This window comes from Bos indicus x Bos taurus, chromosome 15, assembly GCF_003369695.1.
Source record: "Bos indicus x Bos taurus breed Angus x Brahman F1 hybrid chromosome 15, Bos_hybrid_MaternalHap_v2.0, whole genome shotgun sequence".
NCBI lineage: Eukaryota > Metazoa > Chordata > Mammalia > Artiodactyla > Bovidae > Bos > Bos indicus x Bos taurus.
The window spans coordinates 9311610-9330979 of NC_040090.1; the positions used below are offsets into that span (position 1 = coordinate 9311610).

Sequence of the window (19370 nt, forward strand, 5' to 3'; positions counted from 1 at the left end):
CCGTGGGCCCCCCTATTCTGGGGGGTGTATGTGTACAGAGCAGGAGGAGGGTTGGTTAGAGCCATCAGTACTTCCCAACCTGTTTCACATCATGACACGTGTGGAGAAGTGCACATGTTTGTTCAGCACCCTGAGGTGGACAAATAGGACTGAGCCAGAGCTCTGCTCCCAGGGGCTGAGGAGATAACCAGCCATTTGGGAACATCACTTGGGAGATGCTAATTTAAAGGGATCAGTTCAGTCCAGTCGCTCAGTCGTGTCTAATTCTTTGCAGCCCCGTGGACTGCAGCACACCAGCCTTCCCTGTCCGTCACCAACTCCAAGAACTTGCTCAGACTCATGTCCATTGAGTCGGTGATGCCATCCAACCATCTTTAGGAGTATATGAGAGGATGTCCAGGAGCCCCAGAGTCTAGGGGCCCTAACAAGAAGACCCAGATTCCCAAGTGGGTGCTCAGGGTGTCAACCAGCTTCTGAGGACCCTTACCCAGCCCCAGGTATGGAGGCAGAACAATAAATCAGTTCACAGTATGAACTCTGAATTGAGAGAGACTTAAATTCCAATTCCATTTCACAGCGACATGTAACCTTTGGCAATCTGCCTACTCACCCTGAACCTCACCATCCTTGTCTATAAAATGGGGATATCAAAGCTTGTTCAGGAGGATGGTGGAATCAACTTGCCAAACCCTAGGAAGCAAGCATAGCAGAGGCAGAAGTCTCTGGGAAGAGGTCATGTTAGGCAGAGTCCCCTCCTCACATGGCAGGAGGAGGGTATGCATAAAGATTGTCCCTTGAGATGTGGGGCACAAAGAGATTCCTACAAACTGCCTCTGGAAAGTTACCATCCATCACCCAAGAACTTGAAACAGATCCCAGGCAGAGGGAGGGCTGATGAAACGAATATCTATGAAAGCATCCTCATGTGAGTGGTGCTTCACTGATCTCATCTCCTTTAACCCCACAACCCCCTGCCACGTGCGGAGCATGGCTTCTGTTCTCTAAGCGGGGTGTCTGGGGCTCGGGAAGGCAGTGGCGCCTTCTCCAGTCACGTGGAGGACAGTGGCCCAGCTGCACTGTGTCCCAGACCCTCCAACTCTGGAGTCCAATGTCCTACCTGCTTTGTGACACTGCTCCCCCCTGCCAAGTCTTCTCATATGGGGTCACAAAAGCCCAACATCAAAGCCCATGGAATCAGAGTATCCAGGAGCCGGGCCAGGTGTCTGCAGGTCTGACAAACACACAGGTGCTGTGGGACTCTCACCTTATACCCGGCAACTGTGGCAGCCATGGGTACAGAGGGCCAGGGGAACCTCCAGGACATGAGTAAACCCAGGACTAATCCTCAGAGGCGACCTCAAAGAGGGCAGCAAACCTCCTCCTCCCAGAACAAGAGGGGACTTCCAGAATGGCTCATGGGGACTTCCCCAGTGTTCCAGAGTTTAAGAATCCGCCTGACAATGCAGGGAACATTGGTCGATCCCTGGTCCAGGAAGATTCCCCAGGCTCTGGGGTAATTAAGTCCATGCATCACAACTCCTGAGTCTGCTTGTCTTAGAACCTGTGCTCTGCAGCGAAAGAAACCACCCGCATGAGAAGCCTGAGCACCACAACCAGATAAAGTCCACATGCAGCAGTGAAGACCCAGGATAGCCAAAACAAAAAGAAAGAACGTTCATGGGTCAGAAAGCCTGAGCGGCTGCCCTCCCAGAGGGCCCCCCAGTGGCCCTGTCTGTTAGGTTTCCGTCCTGAGTCCATGCAGTCCATTGAACCCCCAACTCCGGTGGCCCCAGACTGGACACAGGAAATGAACGGGTGAAACCTACCCTGCCCTCGGGGAGTGCTCAGTCTGGAGAGGGGACAGACAGGAAAGTGAGCAACTGGACACTAGCAATGTCCCCCAGGATTCAAGAATCACAAAAGCCAGCGCCCTTGCGGTTACTAACTGCCAGAGACTGTGCTCAGTCCTGCACATGGCTCCGTGTATCCTTGCAACGACCCTATGGGGCAAGCACTGCTTTTGACCCCCTTTTACAGTTGAGGAAACTGAGACTCAGGGTGGCAAAGGGACTTGTCCATGGTTTACGCAGACCACAGGGCTGGGAATTGAACCCTGAAGCCTGACCAGAGGCCCTGAGCATAACCTACTACCTGCAGAAAAAATGTGATTCATGATACAAAACTAAAGTAACCTCGCCTAGGCCCAACCTACGTTGACTGGGTTTCACAGCCCAGCCTCTGAAGCCAGGCAATTGCAGACATTCCGCCAAGGCGCCAGGCCCCAGCTTGCAAACCCTACCCACCCAGGGGCCTGGGCAGCTGGGGGCAGGTGCCTAAAGAGGGGTTAACCTCTGAGTCAGGGCTGCGGAAATGGAGACTGGGTGCTGGGTGTGGGCCCTCAGCAAGGTGATTAGGGAGAAGGAGGGGAAACTCTAATCAGGGACCTCACATAGCAGCAGCCACAGCACACACACCCCCCGCCCTGGGCTCAGGAAGGAAGAGATGGGGCCACTGTGACGCCACCTCCTCCAAGCAGCCTCCCCAGAACATTCTCCTACACAGACGCACACAGGGCACTATCTGGCAGCCCTGATCATCTCAGCCTGAGTAGTTGGGGTGGGCATCGGGCAGACAGAGGTTCAAACCTTGGCTCTGCCCACCCCTCAGTGTCACTTAACTTTTCTGAGCCTCAGTTTCCTCATCTGAAAAGTGAACTAACACTTCCTACTTCCCAAGCTGTAGTTCTCAGCACCTTCCTAGGCCTAAGAGCTATCCTGGCCTTGGGGATATCTGATGGACAGAGAGACACAGAGAGAGGTGAGTGAGACACAGGAATGGCAAAGAGCTGCACACACAGGTATAGGGGCGCTGTCTCTCATGAGTCCTGGGGGGAAACGCAGAAAAGATGGGGAAGGAAGGAGGGTAGGGGCAGGTCTGTGACTCTAAGAATATGGAGGAGGGGGGCGGGATGGAGCGGGGTCTTCCACCCCACTCAGCGTGGGGAAGAGGGGCCAGGGCAGGGCCTCTGGGCCCGCCCTGCTCTGTCCTGCAGCCCTTCCTCCTCAGCGTCTCTTCCTATCTGCATCTGTCCGTCTGTCTTTCTGGGGCTTCCTCCAACCTTCCCCTCTTCCTATTTCTTTGAGACCAGATCTCAAGTCTCTCTTCTCACATCCCGAGGGCCTCTGAACACCCAGAGTGTCCGGGGCACTCACCCTAGACTCCAGCACAGACAGTCCTCCCCATGGCGGGCATGGGCTCCAGGGAGGAACAGCCCAGGGGACCCATTTCCACAGTCAGCTGCAGGGGTCCAGGCCCCCCGAGGCTGGGGGGAAGGGCTGTACCTCCACACGGCGGGCAGAACCCAGCCCCCAGTTCCCAGGCAGGGCAGTGGGCATGTAACTGGCCCAGACATGCGGCAGCTGGGGCAGGAAAACGGGTCACGGGGGAGACCAGCTCAGCCTTCAGGGGCTCCCTACCCAGGGTCCCCGGGACTGCAGAGGGGCAGGGCCGGGACAGCTCCCCTACGCTGGGCTTGGCCAGGGTGGCCCCTCAGCCCCTGCTAAGCCCCCCAGAGATGCCCTGGCTTCAGAGGCACAGGAGACTGGCGGGGATGCTGGTGGCAGGGGAGGTAAAAAGAGAGGCGGGGAGAGGGAGACAGGCCGGGATAAGGAAAGAGAGAGAGAATGACAGGCGGAGAAGGGCCTCCAGGGCAGCCAGGGCTCCGGGCTCCAGACCTCAGGCCCTGCGGTCTCCATGCAAGAGCCCAGGTGGCCCTGAGGCGACCCCTGACCAGGACTGTGGGCCTTACTGGTCCAGGCAGGACACCACCCTAGGAGCCAGCTCAGCTCTGCCCCCTGACCACCCCTGCCCTCACCTGCCTCTGTAGCCGAGAGCCCTGCCTCCCCCTGTGGCCTCACGGATGGACCAGCCAGCACCACCCTTCTCCCACCAGCTTCAACCAAGGCCCATTCCCTCCTCAGCCCGTTCTTCTCAGCCTCAGCCTCCCCCAGATTCAGGGAGTGCCAAGCAGTGCCTGGACAAGCACCCCCTCTTCCTACACACCCACACCCCACAGAGACACACACACAGAAACACACATACACAGACAGAGGCACACACACACACACACACAGAAATATACGCACACATAGAAACACACGCACACACACACACAGACACACACAGAGACACACACAGAAACAAACACACACACACACAGAGACACAGGCCCACACACACACACACACACAGACATACACACAGAGACACAGGCCCACACACACACAGACACACACACACACAGAGACATACACACAGAGACACAGGCCCACACACACACAGACACACACATAAAGACACAGGTGCACACACACACATGCTCATTCCTGAGGAGCCTGGGTCTTTATCACCAGATAGGTGCTAGAGTTGCTCCCAGGCCTAAAGGAGCTGAAGCCGGATGAGGGACTTGACCCCAGGCAGCAGCACCTAAGCCACCAAAATGAGCACCCAGGTCCCAAACAGCCCCCTGGAACCTCCCCAGCTCGGGCCCTGGGGAGGAGAGACGAAAGCCCAGGCAGCCCCACACTCTCATTCCTCGTCCATCACCCTGAGCCGCCCTGCCTCAGCCATGGGGGTAGTCCCTCTGCTAGCCCCTAAAGCAGGGAACCTGCCACCCTGGCCCTGGAGATCTAGGGCTCTGCCACCCTCACCTTCTCACAACCCACTTCTCACTCCTGACTCCAGGGGCACGCCTGCAGCAAAATGCAGCCAAGATAAGAACGGCCACTGAGGGCTGGGGAATGGGGCTGGGGAGACAGGTCATGAGGCCCCCACTGCGGGCTTTGAAAAGTTCCCTCCCCTGTCTAGGATAACCACAGTTCACTCCTACCTCACAGGGAGGAGACAGGCTTGGAGAATAAAAATGCTCTCTCACAATCAAGGGAAGTATGGCGATTATTATCACCGTGAGAAGGTTCCGGGCCACATGGAGTTGGGAGGAGCAGGGTATACAGACAGACAGACAGATAAAGTGGAAAGGAAAGGGGCTTGCTGCTAGGATCTCTGCCCCCCGTGAGCCCCAGGGACCAGGCATGGGGTTCCGAGAGTTCTCAGCACAGGGACCCTCCTTCCGTCAGGTGGTGCTTCGGGCCTGGGCCGGCTCTCCAGGCTGCACAGGAAGAAAGGAGCCCGGAGGGCTGGCAAGCCCGGACACCAGGCCCAGAGCCAGGAACACAGCAGCCTGGTGAGCCTCCAGGGGGCCAGAAGGAACGGGGACTGTTTGTGTTGCAGGAGGAAAGTGGACATGGAAATGAACTGTGACCGGCCAGACTCCAGGCCCCTGGGAGAGAGAACACAGCGCTTCAGGTCACCTGAATTCCCACCCCTACTCCTCCAGCTCTCCCAGGAGGCCCCGTGTGACCCTAGGAACACAGGTCACAGGCGTGTGCCCCTTCCACAGGCCTGGAAACTGAGGCTCAGGAGGCCCCGTGCCCAGGGCCACAACGTGGGGCTGGCAGAGCCTGTTGGGAGCTGATTCTGTCTGTCTGCCCAATCATCCCGTTATCTGCCTAGAACACCCCCAACCTGAGCAGATAGAGTTCAGGCCTGACACCAAGGCCCAACCAGACACCCAGCCCCTGGCCCAGGCGGTGGAAGAGGAATGAAACCCAAGCTGAGTGCAGGGAAAGGGGAGTGGCCAGCGTTTCCCGAGAGCCTCAGGGGTCGGTGTTTTATCCATTGCATCTCACGCCAGCCTCACAGTGACTGGTGAGGAAGATGGCGTTCTAATTTTCAGAAAGAAGCCGGTGGTCAGAGAGGAGAAGTGACTTGCTCATGGTCTGAGGCTGACCATAAGTAGCTCAGCTGTCCCCAGCCCACACAGACCCCCGGGGGCTCGGGGCCACAGCAGCCAGTCACTGCCCTCCTTGCCACCTTGGAGCACTAACTAATCCTGTGAGCCAGCTCACCTGCAGGACAGAACCTGAGACCGCTGAGCTGGCTTGGCCACAGGGAAGAAGGTGGTTGGAGTTGGGTCTGGAGGGAATGAAGAAGACCCAGGTCAGGAGAGGCGGAGCTGAAGGCATTCAGGCAGAAAAAGAGGGCAGGGGAGCTGAGTCCTGAGATCTGGAAAATTCTGCATGGTATATCTGGAGGGCAGGTACAGTCCTCAGGGGGACCAGGGGTTGAAGTGGGAGGAGGACCTTGGCCAGACCACCCTCTGTCCACCAGGGACCTCACATGCCTGGGCCTGGGGAGGAACTGGTAACAAGGGCAGCCTGGACCACCCTATCTTCCTTCTCCATGGTTCCCAGCCCAGAGCAAGGATATCTGGCCAGCCTTCCTGGAGTCCTGGGCCCCTGGCACCCAAGAGCCAACAGCCCAACTAAGAGCCCTGGGACCCCCAATCCTGAGCTGAGAACAGGAGCCCAGAGTTCTCCCTTCTTACTTAGGAGGCAGCTGGATGCTGGACCAGGCTCAAGATGGGAAGCAAAGACAACATGGGTTCAAGTCCTAGCTCGAGCCCTCCTTAGCTGTAGGATGCTGGGCCTCTCACTTACAGCCTCTGTCATGATCTGTGAAGTGGGCCCAGTAATCGCCACCCCCTGCCTATTTCATAAGGGGCTGGGAGGCTTGCAGGAGTAAGCACACGAGAAGACGTCCACTGCTAAAAGCTATAAAGCATAAGGTATCATTATGAGAAATGAAGACTTGGGTGCCCCAAGGCCGAGGGTGACTTGCCATGGTCACACAGCCAGGAGGCAACTGAGCATGATTTGAAGTACGGCTCCTGGTGGCTGGGCCAGAGTCCTCCCACTGCAAGATCCCGAGTCCCCGGGGAGCCCTGTCGCTTGGGCTGACCTTCTTTGCATGGGTGGTGGGAGGGGCACAGGCTATGTCCCCCACACCCCAGCTCCTTCCAGGACCTGCTACCACTCCAGACCAGGGGGCCCAACCTTGGGGTTTAGAAATGAAAGCCCAGCTCTGCTGCCTTCAGCTGTGACCTTGGACAAGTCGTTCCAGCCTTGGGAGCTTCAGTTTCCTCATCTGTAAACGGGGGTGTGTGTGTGTGTGATGATAACCTCTACTGGGGGGAGGGGGCTGGTGGGAGGATGACCAGACATCACAGCTGCAAAGTGTCCAGGGCCAGGCTTGGCACACATCAGATGGGCTCTCTCCCTTTCCTCAGCTGTGCCTGCCAGACAGCGCCTGGGCTCAACCAGAGAAAAGTTGCCAGCCTCCCAGAAAAGCGGCCCAGACCATAACTGGGAACATAAACTGGCTGGGGGACACGAGATCTCGGCAGGAGCTCACATTACTGGACAGTCAGTGGGGATGAGATGTGGAGCAAGACGCTGGCTCAGAGGTGATGTGGGGGAACCTGGCTTCCCGTACCCTCACATGGAGTCAGCCCCCAGGGCAGGCACAGGGCTCAGGGACTGCATCTCTGCTCCTGCACGACCCCTGCACAGGGGAAGCCCAGAGACAGCACGTGCATTTTTGAGGGGGTGGGTATTCGGGAGGAGCATGGAAAGGTGACCATGTCAGCGGTCCTATATTAGAGCTCCTGGTGGCTCTCCTTGGACGTATGAGGTCACCTGTCAGAGCCTCAGTTTTCCTTTCCATAAAGTGGGAATGGTGGTGATTATCTTCTCCTCTTGCACACGGTTATATAATAGTGCATCCTGGAGAAGGGTGATGAGCTGGGGGCAGGGACAAGCTGAGTTCAGATCTCACACCAACCTTTGTTAAAGAAGCCAAGGTTCCTACCGGCAGCAACCCCAGGAGCTGAAATTCACTGCAGAGCCTCCTCTGCCCTAACCCACTACTCCATTGTTCTCAGACTGGGATCCCACACCAAGAACAGCAGCACGTCCCGGGGACATGTTAGCGACACACATTCCTAGGCTGCACCCAAGACAGACGGAACCAGAAACTGTACGATCTGCATTTTAACAAACCATCCAGAAGACTCTGATGTATGTCAGGGTTTGAGAACCATTGCAACACCCCATGACCTGCCTCCTATTCCAGAGAAACTTCCTCCCACGGACTCATCTCCCATTCCCTGGCTCCCAGCAGGCTGTTGGGAAGGAGTCACCATGGAGAGAGGTCATTAAATAGTAAAGATCCCATAATTAGTTAATGACATGCCAGGCTCCCCGACAGGAAGGTCAAAAGTCAGACTGCAGTCGTAGAGGAAAAGCTCCTTCATATCTGTCTTCCTCTTTGTCTCTGACTGACTGTTCCACATGCATGCCCCAAGAGCCTGCCTGCTTCCCTCCATGAACCTGCTCGGCACCGAGGGACAGACGGTGCCTTCCCCTCAGGAGGTGGCAGTTTAGTCGCTAAGTTGTGTCCAACTCCTGCGACCCCATGGATTGAAGCCTGCCAGGCTCCTCTGTCCATGGGATTCTCCAGGCAGGAATACTGGAGTGGGTTGCCATTTCCTTCTCCAGGGGATTTTCCCGACGCAGGGATCGAACCGGGGTCTCCTGCATTGCAGGTGGATTCTTTATCGACTGAGCTACGAGGGAAGCCTCTCCTCGGGAGACCTGGAGCTAAATGTAGGGGAGGGGGGAACATACACTCTGGTACGTATCACAGAGAGGGGTTTCCCTGAGAATCTGGTCCTCAGACCTAGAGTTTAAAAATCATCTGACAGGAAAGCCACTTTGAAGAATTCAGCCTGTGAAGATCACTCAAGTTGAGAACCAGACATATGGACAAGGTGGTCACTATGGCAATGTGGGCACGAATGAAAAATTCAGAACGGCCTAAATGTGCAACGGCAGGGGCATGTTTAACTGGGTCACGGCAGACCCATGTGGTGCGATGCTAGGGACCTGGGAACCACGCTGTGGAAGAATATTGAATAACATGGAAAAATCCTGCTTCTATAGTGTTACCCTGAAAGCATCAGCACAGGAAGTGGTTCATATGTGACACTCCAATCTTGTGTGCGTGTGTGTGTGTGTGTGAACACCAAACCCTTCTCGGGACTTATCTCTGAGCAGTTATTTCCTCCTCTGCATCTGTTCTTCACCCTCAAACTTTTTCCACAAAACTATTTCTTCAGTAATTAGAAAGTGTTGTGTTTTTTTTTTAAGGGCCCATTAGTTCAGGCAGAGATGAAGGTTGTTTTTTTTTTTTTTAATTGACCGAAATGGATTGGGACTGACATACACACACTACTATATATAAAATAGATAACTAACAAGAACCTGCTGTGTAGCAGGGGAGCTCTACTCAATACTCTGTAATGACCTATATGGGAAAAGAATCTAAAAAGAATGGGTATTTGATTATATATACAATGGATTCACTTTGCTGTACATCAGAAATTAACACTGTAAATCAACAACACTCCAATAAAAATTAGTAAAAATAAACAACAACAAAAAAGTTGATAGAAGTGTCTCTTTCCTACATCAGAACCATTGACCTGAGGGCAGAGGGGGAGGGTGCTATAAGGGAGGCTTGGTTACCACCCTCCACGAACACACTCAGGGAGTAGTCACACTCTGCATGGCCCCCAAGTGGCCCCCACGACCACGATCAGGACCAACAGGTGGAAGGGAGGATAGGTTTGTTCAAATTCTACACGGTATTTTTTAAGAGTCTGATCCATCTGGAGATGAAAGACAGTGAGTTCTCCAAGCCTTGAGGTGTGCGAGCAAAGGCTGAATGTTGTCCAAGGGATCAGACGGGGCAGATAGGTTGACTCAGGGAGCTATAATGCTGCTCACAGGACAGCATTATATGATCTTGTGAATTTAGTCACAAGCCCCCAGCTTTGCCCTCGCTCTCTGCCAAAAGCACATGCGGGTGGAGGCTGGTATCGGAGAGTCTCATGCAAGACTGAGCCCATAGAGGCCCAAGGCCCTCCTGACCCCAGATTTCCAAACAGCCCCAGAACAGTCCCTCACTCCAGATCAGGGGACCTCGGTCTTTGGGGAAGAAGGACTCTGTTATTTCCCCAAAGGGGAGGCAGGGGCAGCCTTCATTCATCAGTATCACCCTCTTCATCCTCTGGCTTGAGTGGAGGGCGTGCTCTGTGCTGGGCCCACCACTGTTTGACCCAGAACTATGATCTCATTTAATCCTTACCGAAAGTCATGAGAGAAGGGATCAGAGGGGCATCGGAGAGCCTCCAACATGGCCTCCTGCGGCTGTGAGTTCAGAGAGGCCAGGGGTCAGGCCACGGAGGCCTCTCTGCCTAGGTGCCCGACAGTGACCCAGGGCCTGGCAACCCACTCACTTGCGGCGAGATCTCAGACAAAGCAGTCATATCCACCCCCACTGAGTTTCTATCTCCTTTATGCATAAGGACGTCTCACCGTGTCCCATTGCAACAGCATTCTCATATTCCATCTCCTAAGACAGTGTGTGGGAGAGTGATTTTCCAGCCTCAGTAGTAGAATTACTCATTGCTAACATTATCGTCAGCAATGTCAAATGAACATTAATCAGTGTTTGCCTACCAGGTATCATTAGAAGCGCCCTGTAGGTATGAGGCGGAACACATATTCTTCTCTCCACCTGTTTCCCTAAACACCCGTGCTGGCTGAACACCTGAGGCCTGGCTCCACCCACTTCTTCGTTTCTTGCCAGGACCCCCAGCAGAAGCTTGTCTGATTGGTTCTTCTGGGAGATGTACTCAGTACGCTCAGTGGGGGTCTCCCCTTCTCAGTGAACCAGGCTGTCTGCTGGAAGCATTCCATCTGGGCTACTCCCCTGCACACTACCAGCTCTTGCGGAGAGGCTGGCTCCTGTTCAGAGCCGCCTGTGACCGGACATGTAACTCTGCCAGTTCCAGGGAAGAGTGAGCCAGCCCTCCAGGCACAGATCTAAAGCCACGTTTTCCTGCCTTCCTTTGCAGCTCCATCTTTGTCAACTGCGCTTTTCACTTGGTTCCAAATTCAGAAGGAGAGGGCTTCCCTCTAAACTTAAAGTGTGAAGCTCCTGTAACCTTCACAGCACCCCTCTGAATTGTTTGTTATTATTATCATTCCTATTTGACAAGTGAGGAAAGTCAGCCCTCTGGAGTGAAAGACTTTTGAGATGCTTTCTCAACACCAGGCAGCACTCGGGGCGCGTCCACCACAACGCAGGCTGGAGTGGCTCCCATATATGTCTGACTCTTGGCTTCCTCCACAGACACTCCCTCAGTCTTTTGAGGCTTGACAAATTGACATTCATTTCAAACCAACACCCCACCCCCTTTTGAAATAAATATGATTTATTAACAACAACAAAACCCTCAATGTGATCCCCAAGTTCACATAATGCATTTCTGTTTAAATATGTATAGTACGTTTTTTGATAGCTTTATCGTGTCTGTTCTTTCTTTCTTGAGCATAAAAATAATGTGGGTTTATTGCAGAAGATTCAGAAAATGGGGAAAAGTTTTTTTAAAAGCCTGTAATTTGATCGAGATAATCCCATTATTATGTTGTATATAAATGTATTCATCTGCTTTTTAGCCTTGTTGAATGCAGTCATGGGGGTGGGGGGGCACTCGGTCATTCTGTTTCTGAGGTGTCTCTATGACACTGTGGGGACCTGCCCACCTCCAGTGACTATTTCGGGGCAGAAGAACAGGGTGGGCACCCACAAGCCCTTTCCCTAAATAAAACCCTGCAGCTCCCCACTGTGATATCGCACGGGCTTCTCTTACAAAAGCCAAGTGCAGCCAAATACACGAAAATAAGAGTTTTGCAGCCAGAGAAGGGCTATCTCTTGCCCAAGGTCATATGGTGAGTAAAGGATGAGCTGGGATCAGAACCCAGGTCTCCAGATTCCCAGACTCAAGCCTTTCACCAAAGACTGCCCCCAAAGACTGAAATCCTGCTCCCTATGAGCTTACCAGGTGGCCCAGTAGTAAAGTATCCACTTGCCTAGGCAGGAGACACAAGAGACGCAGGTTCAATCCCTGGGTCAGGAAGATTCCCCAGAGTAGGACACGGCAACTCACTCCAGTATCCTTGCCTGGAAAATTCCATGGACAGAGGAGCCTAGTGGGCTACAGCGACTGAGCGCAAGCTCATTAATAATAGCAACACTACCCAAAACTACCGGCACATATTAATACAAAGCACTCACTGTGTGCCAGGTACGTATCACACAGGCTTCACATCCATTGATTCGTATCATTCTCAAACAACCCTATGAGAGACATACTCTAACTGTCTACATTTTAGACGCTGAAACGGATGGGCAGAGGGGTTAAGACCCTTAGGGTGTGCCTAAGGTCACACCCAGCAGGTAAATAACAGAAGCAGAAATGATAGTCCGATTCCAGAGTCCACAACGTTGCCTATGTTTCCTTCTCCACTGTCCTGGGCCAAGGCCAGCTGGACCTCCGGCAGGCTTCTGGAGCATTTACTGCATGAGAAGCAAGAGAACTGGCCTAGGGGACCAGCCCCCTGGACCAATTCACGCTGCCACTTCACAGCGGAGCCAGCAACCGAACCAGGCTTCCTAACGCTCCGTTTCCAGCACTTCATCCACTTTCCTGCACGGGTCCTATGGGCCCAGGTCTGGAATCCTCAGTAACTCCCATCCTGAATCACCCCTCAACACAGCAGGGAAAGTCAGGGGTGGGGCCCAGAGAAAGGCAAAGAAAGAAGCCAGGAAAGAAGCCAGAGGGGCGAGCGGACAGGCCTTCCAGAGCTCCTCACTGGGTGGTCTCCGGGGATGATGTTGGGGGGAGTGGGGTTGGGAGGGCATCTTCCCATCCCCCAGCCCTGTGCCTGCGCCTCATGGGACAGGGCACCTGGCACAGATAACTGCTGACTTGAAGGTGGCTTTTCTGGCTGAGTCAGGGTTCACTAAAGGCCAGAGATGTCCCCATCAGGCTGGGGCTGGAGGAAGTTGGGCTCTTCCCGTCTCAGGAGGGGAAAGGCCAGGCCTCACACGGGAAGCCGAAACCCAGGCTGAAGCAATCCAGCCGCCCTGTTCCCACCTCCCTGGACCCCAGTTCCAGGCCCAGGGTGGGCAGTCCTGAAGGGCAAGGCAGGGGCGTGAGACCCCCGCATCCCGGCCCCAGTCACGGAGGATCTGGCTCAAACTGGGTCCCACTGGGCCACCCTGAGGAGAATCACTTACTCGTTCCAACTCTATTTCCTGAGTGCCCGCTGTGGGCCAGGCTTTGTGCCTGGAGTCGGGACACAGAGATGGACGGGGCCATCCCTGACTGGGAGGGTTCCCAGGGATACTCCGTGTGCCACCAAACAGCAGCCGGGAGGCAAGGGCTCCGGGTTGTCAAGCACAGAGGGAAGAAGGGAAGGGAAAGGAAGGGTTTCGAAGGAAGTCTGCCACTGATGTTCAGACCCACTTCCCCTCAGGAAGCTTAAAGTCACTCTGGGGAAACCCAGGGACCCCCAGGAAGGACACCACGCAGGCGGAAATGACTAGTGTCTTGGGGCACGCACACGAACGCTGGCGAGGGGCAGAGGGCCTGTACGGAAGGCTGGGGCTCTGGGGGATGTTTCTGGGGGCCTGAGGAGCAGCCTGGTACAGCCTAGAAATACTGGCCAGATGTAGAAAATAAGGACAGTGGCAGCTCTCATTGAGGGAGGGTTCACCATGTGCAGGCAGAAAATTGCTAAGCGCTCCACAGGCAGTTTTTTTGTTTTATCCTCATGTCACCCTATGAAGTATTAAGCATTATTATCCCCAGTGCGCAGATTCAGAAACTGAGGCTCAGAAAGGGTCACCTAGCTAGGGATGGGCAGGGCCAAAACGTCAGCTCCAGTTCTTCACCACCATGCTGGTCTATATTCCTAATCTGTGTGGACAGGCAGAAAGAAGCGAGGGTGCTTCAGGTAAGAAGTAGGCAAGGCTAGGAAGTGGGATCGATTACCGTGTGTTTGAGAGGAGTTGCCCAGTTCCACTTTGTACGGACCTTGTGTTTTGTGTGTGTGTGTGTGCGCACACACACACTCACATGTACCCTACTTTGCAAGTGTCCGGTGTTACAGAACTTCCTGAGAGCCAAGTAAAGAATAAGTCATTAGCAGAGCAGGGAAGGACAGACAGCCCAAATAGGAGAAGGAACTTCTGAAAAGTCACACAGAGGAACCAGGACGAAGTCTAAGGCGCAGACTGCAGGCCTCTTCCCTCCCCTCAACTGCCTCTCCAGGTCAGCCCAGAGTGAATCTGCTGCTCACAGGAAACCCACGGTGTCAGGGGAAACCCGGGGATGAGTCAGGAACCAGGCAGCCCTCAGACACCAAGTGGGCCCGTCACAGAGGCCCTGGGCCTGCGGTCTGCCTCCTCCGAGGCAGTGTCAGGGGGTGAGGGAAAGAGGGAAGCCAGCGTAGCAGGACACTCAGCCCATGTTTACCTCTGGGCTTCCCTTCCTGGCTCCTCAGACCCAGGCCTATGGGAGGGGAAGCCGGTGGGCAGGACAATTCCTGCTGAGATTAAACCAGCGCCCCCCACCCCCAGGGCCCGGCCCTGGCCCTGGCCTGCCCTAGAGAGGGGCCGAGGCTCTTCCCTCCTGCCTGCCTCTCACACAGCCAACTCCTGACCATTTGCTGCCCCCTGAGTTCACCGTGGGGTGGAGGAAGTGGGTTTAAAGATTTGGAGCCAGGGGTCAAGGCCAAGCCCAACCACGGGCCCCAGCGGGCCCCAGATGCTACAGCTCAGAAAGAACACCTGGGGCTTGGGGCTGCCGCCCTCTGCGCCAGGAGGGGCTGTCTGGCTCTCAGAGGGGGACAGGGGCTGCGTCCCCAGGCTTGGGGGGTGAGAAGGTGGGAAGAGCTTCCAGGCAGTGGTTCAAAACTCTGAGGCCTCAAGAGAGAGGGGACTGCCCCACACTGCCGAAACTTCAAAGGAGCCCTGGAGGAACCAAAAAAAATCCCCCCACCACGTGAGAAATGTGTGTTCCCACTGGCTAACCTTTCACCCTGGCCCCTCTGGGCTGGACGAGGAGGGGAGGGGCTGCAGGCACTTCTTCCCAACCACCCAGCTCTCCAGCCCCCGCCCCCTGACGACTGGCTCCTGTTCCCTCCACTGGCCCAGACACCTGTCCTGCATAGGCAAACACAGAGCCTTCTTGGGCGACTCCCTCTCTATCACTCTGTAGCACTCACCACCCTCCCCAGCGCCCGTACCCACCCAACCCAGCCACCTTCCTGAGTGTCTGCCATACTCTTCGGTCTAGGCTGGGTGGGGGATAGAAAGACACGGAGGGCAGATTAGACACTGGGACACTCGCTCTCCCCGCCCCCAACAGCGCCTCCCCCCAGCCCCAGCCCCAGACCTCCCCAAAGCCCCTGTGGGCCCCCCTTCCCCATCACTACCGCCATTGGCTCATTCTCCCTTGACCACTGGGTCCTGAAACCCAGCACATCTGGCAGACTGTCCATCCTAAAGTGCCACTCTGACGAGGTCACTCCCCTGCTCGGAAACCTTCAGCAGCCCTCAAGGTCTATAAAGCAAATCCAAACATTTCATCTTGGCATTCAAAGTCCTCCACGAGTTGATGCAACCTACCATTCTCCCTTCCCATTCCTGCCGAGTCTCAACTCTTCAGCCAGACTGATCAATCAAGCAGTTTCTTCAAAATTCCCTGACCCCTCTTCCCTTTTCCATCAAATCTGAACCCTGGTCTTGGTGGTCAAAAAAGGAGGCACAGTGGTACTGAAGCTGTGCTTATAGTATCTGCTGTATAGCATGGGGGCTACTTTCAAACAAGGTTGAAAAAAATTTCCCCTGAACACGGTGACGCCCTTACCTTCCTCTAGGCATCTGTCTGTACCCAAAACACTGCCTTAGCTGTGGATGCTGAAACCTTCGAAATGCTTAAGGCCCACCCAAGAGTCCACTTGCTCCAGAAACTTTCCTGAAGATCCCTTTGACTCTTCGTCTATCTTCTATCAGAGTTCCCTTGCCTAAGTTCCTTACCAGATTGTAAGCAACTAAGGATGGGGTCAGCGTGTCATCATCCGTCAGTCATCACAGGGGGCGGAGGGGTGGCGGGAGGACTTTCCACTAGATGTTTACTAAGCACCATTGGAAAGGAACATCTCTTCCCTGTGCCCCACACAGGCAACACCTATGACCCCTCTCCCTCCCCACCATACCAAACTCTTAATCTTATGCCACTCAAAAGCTTAGAGAGGGAGTCTGGGGCCCCAAGTTGATCTAAGCCCAAGCAGGACTTGGAATCGCAGGCAGAAAGTCCTGTTCAAGTCTCGACAACTCCAGGAAGCCCCTTCACCCCCTGCCCTGGTTTCTCTAGTGTCTCACCTCTCTTGGGCACCACTCCTCCCATACCTCCACATGCTGTCCCCTCCACATATTCATAGTACAGCCCTCAATCAAACTCTGTCCCATGGTGGTTTAAGTTGTGTCCAACTCTTGTGGCCTCATGGACTGTAGCCTGTAAGGCTCCTCTGTCCATGAGATTCTCCGGGCTGCAATACTGCAGTGGGCTGCCAGTTCCTTCTCCAGTAGCGCTTTCCAGCTGGTTCCAAAGTATAGGGCTCCTCTTGCCAGGAGATGCAAGGAGTCAGTCACCTTCAGTGCCCAACCCTGATCAAACAGATAAGAGGTACACACACTGCCCCTCACCTCCACCCTGAGCCCAGCATGCAATGGGAGAGCTGGATTCTGGCCACCAGAGCAGTTCCATATCCATGACATCGCATCTGGCCTTGAGCTCTGGGTGTGAGTTATCTTCTCCAGCAGAGGCATGGTGGGGGTAGGGACCCTACTGGGAGCAACTCAAAATGAGTGCAGAACCCGAAGGCTATCACCTAGCTCCATCTGATATATAATAGATGTTAAGTAAACATCTGGGGGGTTATTTAGCCAGATACCTAACGACTGGAAGAGTATTACCCAAAACTCAGCTAGTCTTTGGTCTAGACGACACCTCCCCCCAACCCCAAAATGGACAAAGTATTGCTGGTGGCAGGTGGCGAGTTTTGGCTCTCACAAGGTCAGGAGGAGCTTCAGCCAGCCCTCCAAAAACAGTCTCATTCCCAGGCAGGAAGCCAGTCTATCACCTGCCCATCCACATCAGAGCAGCTGTCACACAGGGAGGGCTCACTGGGTGCCTGGCGCCTTGCTAAGCACTGTATACACATTATTGTATTATGTCCTCCCTACCAGGTGGCTCAGTGGTAAAGAATCCGCCTGCCAGTGCAGGAGTTGCAAGTTCAATTCCTGGGTCGTCGGGAAGATCCCCTGGAGAAGGAAATGGCAACCCATTCCAGTATTCTTGCCTGGGAAATTCCATGGACAGAGGAGCCTGGCAGGCTACAGTCCACAGGGTCACAAAAGAGAGGGACACAACTTAGCAGCTAAACAACAGCCACCATCACTACCATTGATTATCATCACTATGCCCATTTTACAAATGAGGAAACTGAAGCATGAAAAGTGACCGGAACCCAAATCAACGTGGTCCCAACTCCCTGACCACCGAACTAGTTACTATGGCCCAACACAGAACACCCACCGCCACCAGGGACAGAAACCTCCAGCCCAAGAAGGAACTTGGCATGCAGCAAGAGCCCCAGGCTCTGGGCTTGATTTTGGGCCGAACGTTTGGTGGGGTTTTCCCTTGTCTTCCCCACTTACCCAGATAAGAATTTGTCCCCTGGCTTCTGCCAGGGGCCTCCCAAGCCTGCTCACCTGGAAAAGCCCTGGGGCGGGGGGCAGGTGGCAAAGTCCCGCTGAGTTTCCCATCCCACGTCTTACTGGGCTCTCAGAGGTGTGGGGAAGGGGAGGCTGAGACTTCCCTGACTTGGGTCTCCACGCCCCCTCTGCCCCCCAGCTTTCCCAGGCCTGTGAGTTCAAGTCCCATCGGAGGAACGAGTGAGACCCTTAAAGCAATGCGCTTCAAGCTCGCAGAGAGTTCGCTTTCCTCACTCTGAGGGGAAACAGACTGTAGCCTGGATGACGCGATCTGAAATACCTGTTGCAGTCCGCTCTCTCTTGCCGGCCTCACCTTCCGAGGGTTCCCAGCGAGAAAGGGCAGTGGAAGCACGGAGTCCACCTGGGTCCAGCCCCTCCTTGTACTGGAACCCGAGAGGTCCAAAGCCGGCTAATCGGGGGTCGAGGGGGAAGCGCCTGGGGTCACACAGATGGTGCGCGGCGGAGCCGGAGAACTGGGAGGGGGGGTGGCGGTCAGGACTTGGGAACTTAAGCTCCTTCTCAATCAACCACCAGCTTGCCTTCGCGGCCAGACCTGTCACTTGTTCCGAGAAAGCTGCCCCGAGCGGGTTCTGGAAATTGGGGGCGAAGACTAACCTTGCTCGTGGTTTGCCGGAGGGCCTCCCCCACCCACTTCTCACCTGCTGCCTCTGCTCTTTTTTTTTTTTTTTTTGCTCGGAGGTGCAAGCTCAAGAGTCGCCCGCTTGCGCCCCAGTCCTCCGCGTCCGACTGCGCAGCGCCGGGTTCAGTCGCTGGATCGTCCGTCCCCCTCCCGGCGGTCTTCAGAGAACTCAACGGCCTCGGCCTGGCCCCGCCCCATCCAGAGGGCACGCCCCTCGGCCTTCGGACTGGGCCCAAGTCCCGCCCCCAGCCCCGCTCCCAGGCTCTGCCGGAACGTGGCTGGCCTCCCAGCCCAGCCCGGCTCCGCTCGCCTCGGCCTTCCCCCTGCCTCGGGCCCTGTGGCGAGTGGAGCTGTGCCCCTTGCCCCGCCCCGCTTACGGCTCCCCCCAAAAACACTCTTGGTCGGCTCCGCCCCCACGGTCACTCTGGGGATGGGGCCCTCCCTAGGCCTACCCCACCCCACCTCCAGCCCCCGGGTCTTGCCTGGATAAAAAGCTCTCTCTGGCCCAGGCCCCGAGCTCCAGCCCGGGCTGGGTGGGAAGCGCCACCCGCGCCCCACCACTCCCCCGTCTCAGTGCTACCTAACGGTCCCGCCCCCTCCTCAGCCTTCCTCAACATTCCCAGGCTCCTCCCAGGCCGCTGGAAGGTCCTCCCAGCATCCCCGCCTCTGCCTCCCTCAGCTCCGGGGCTATATCGCCCCCGCCACCAGCCCTCCTAGGAAGAGGCCACTCCCTAGGAACGCCCCTTCCCTCGCTTCACCGCCTGTCTAATCCTGCCCTGCCTTGGGAACCCTACCCCGGGCAGGCACGCCTCCGGGGTAAGAGGGGGGTGCCCACATTGGCATTCCAGGGCGGGTGTATCCGGGTGCAACGGGGGAACGGCGGCGTGGGAGCGGCTTGCGTTCCAAGTCCGGGCCTCTATCAAGACGTAGCTTGGACCCAGGCACTATTTGAAAATACTAACAGCCACCACGGATTGAACTCTATCGGCCAGGCTCTATGCCAAACTCTGGCTTAAGAAGAGTACTTTACAAGGACTGGCCGTTGAATTCACAGGACTCTGGCCAAATGTTGCGTCCG

General features: G+C 55.4%; 1 protein-coding gene and 1 non-coding gene across 4 annotated transcripts in view; one reads left to right on the forward strand and one right to left on the reverse strand.

The window, feature by feature from the left end:
* Window positions 1–18865, reverse strand: part of CD82 (CD82 molecule) — a 56375-nt gene extending 37510 nt beyond the window's left edge. Inside the window, exon 1 of one of the 3 annotated variants that reach the window (XM_027562598.1) lies at window positions 18775–18865. The gene's annotated coding sequence lies outside the window, so the exon portion shown is untranslated. Of the gene's footprint in view, window positions 1–17932; window positions 18488–18774 lie in introns of those variants that run through there. The other 2 variants (XM_027562600.1, XM_027562597.1) reach the window with 2 other exon arrangements.
* Window positions 15582–15704, forward strand: LOC113906070. Its single transcript, XR_003514765.1, has one exon. It is a non-coding gene; the product is annotated as a small nucleolar RNA SNORA61 (small nucleolar RNA).
* Window positions 18866–19370: the final 505 nt, after the last annotated feature.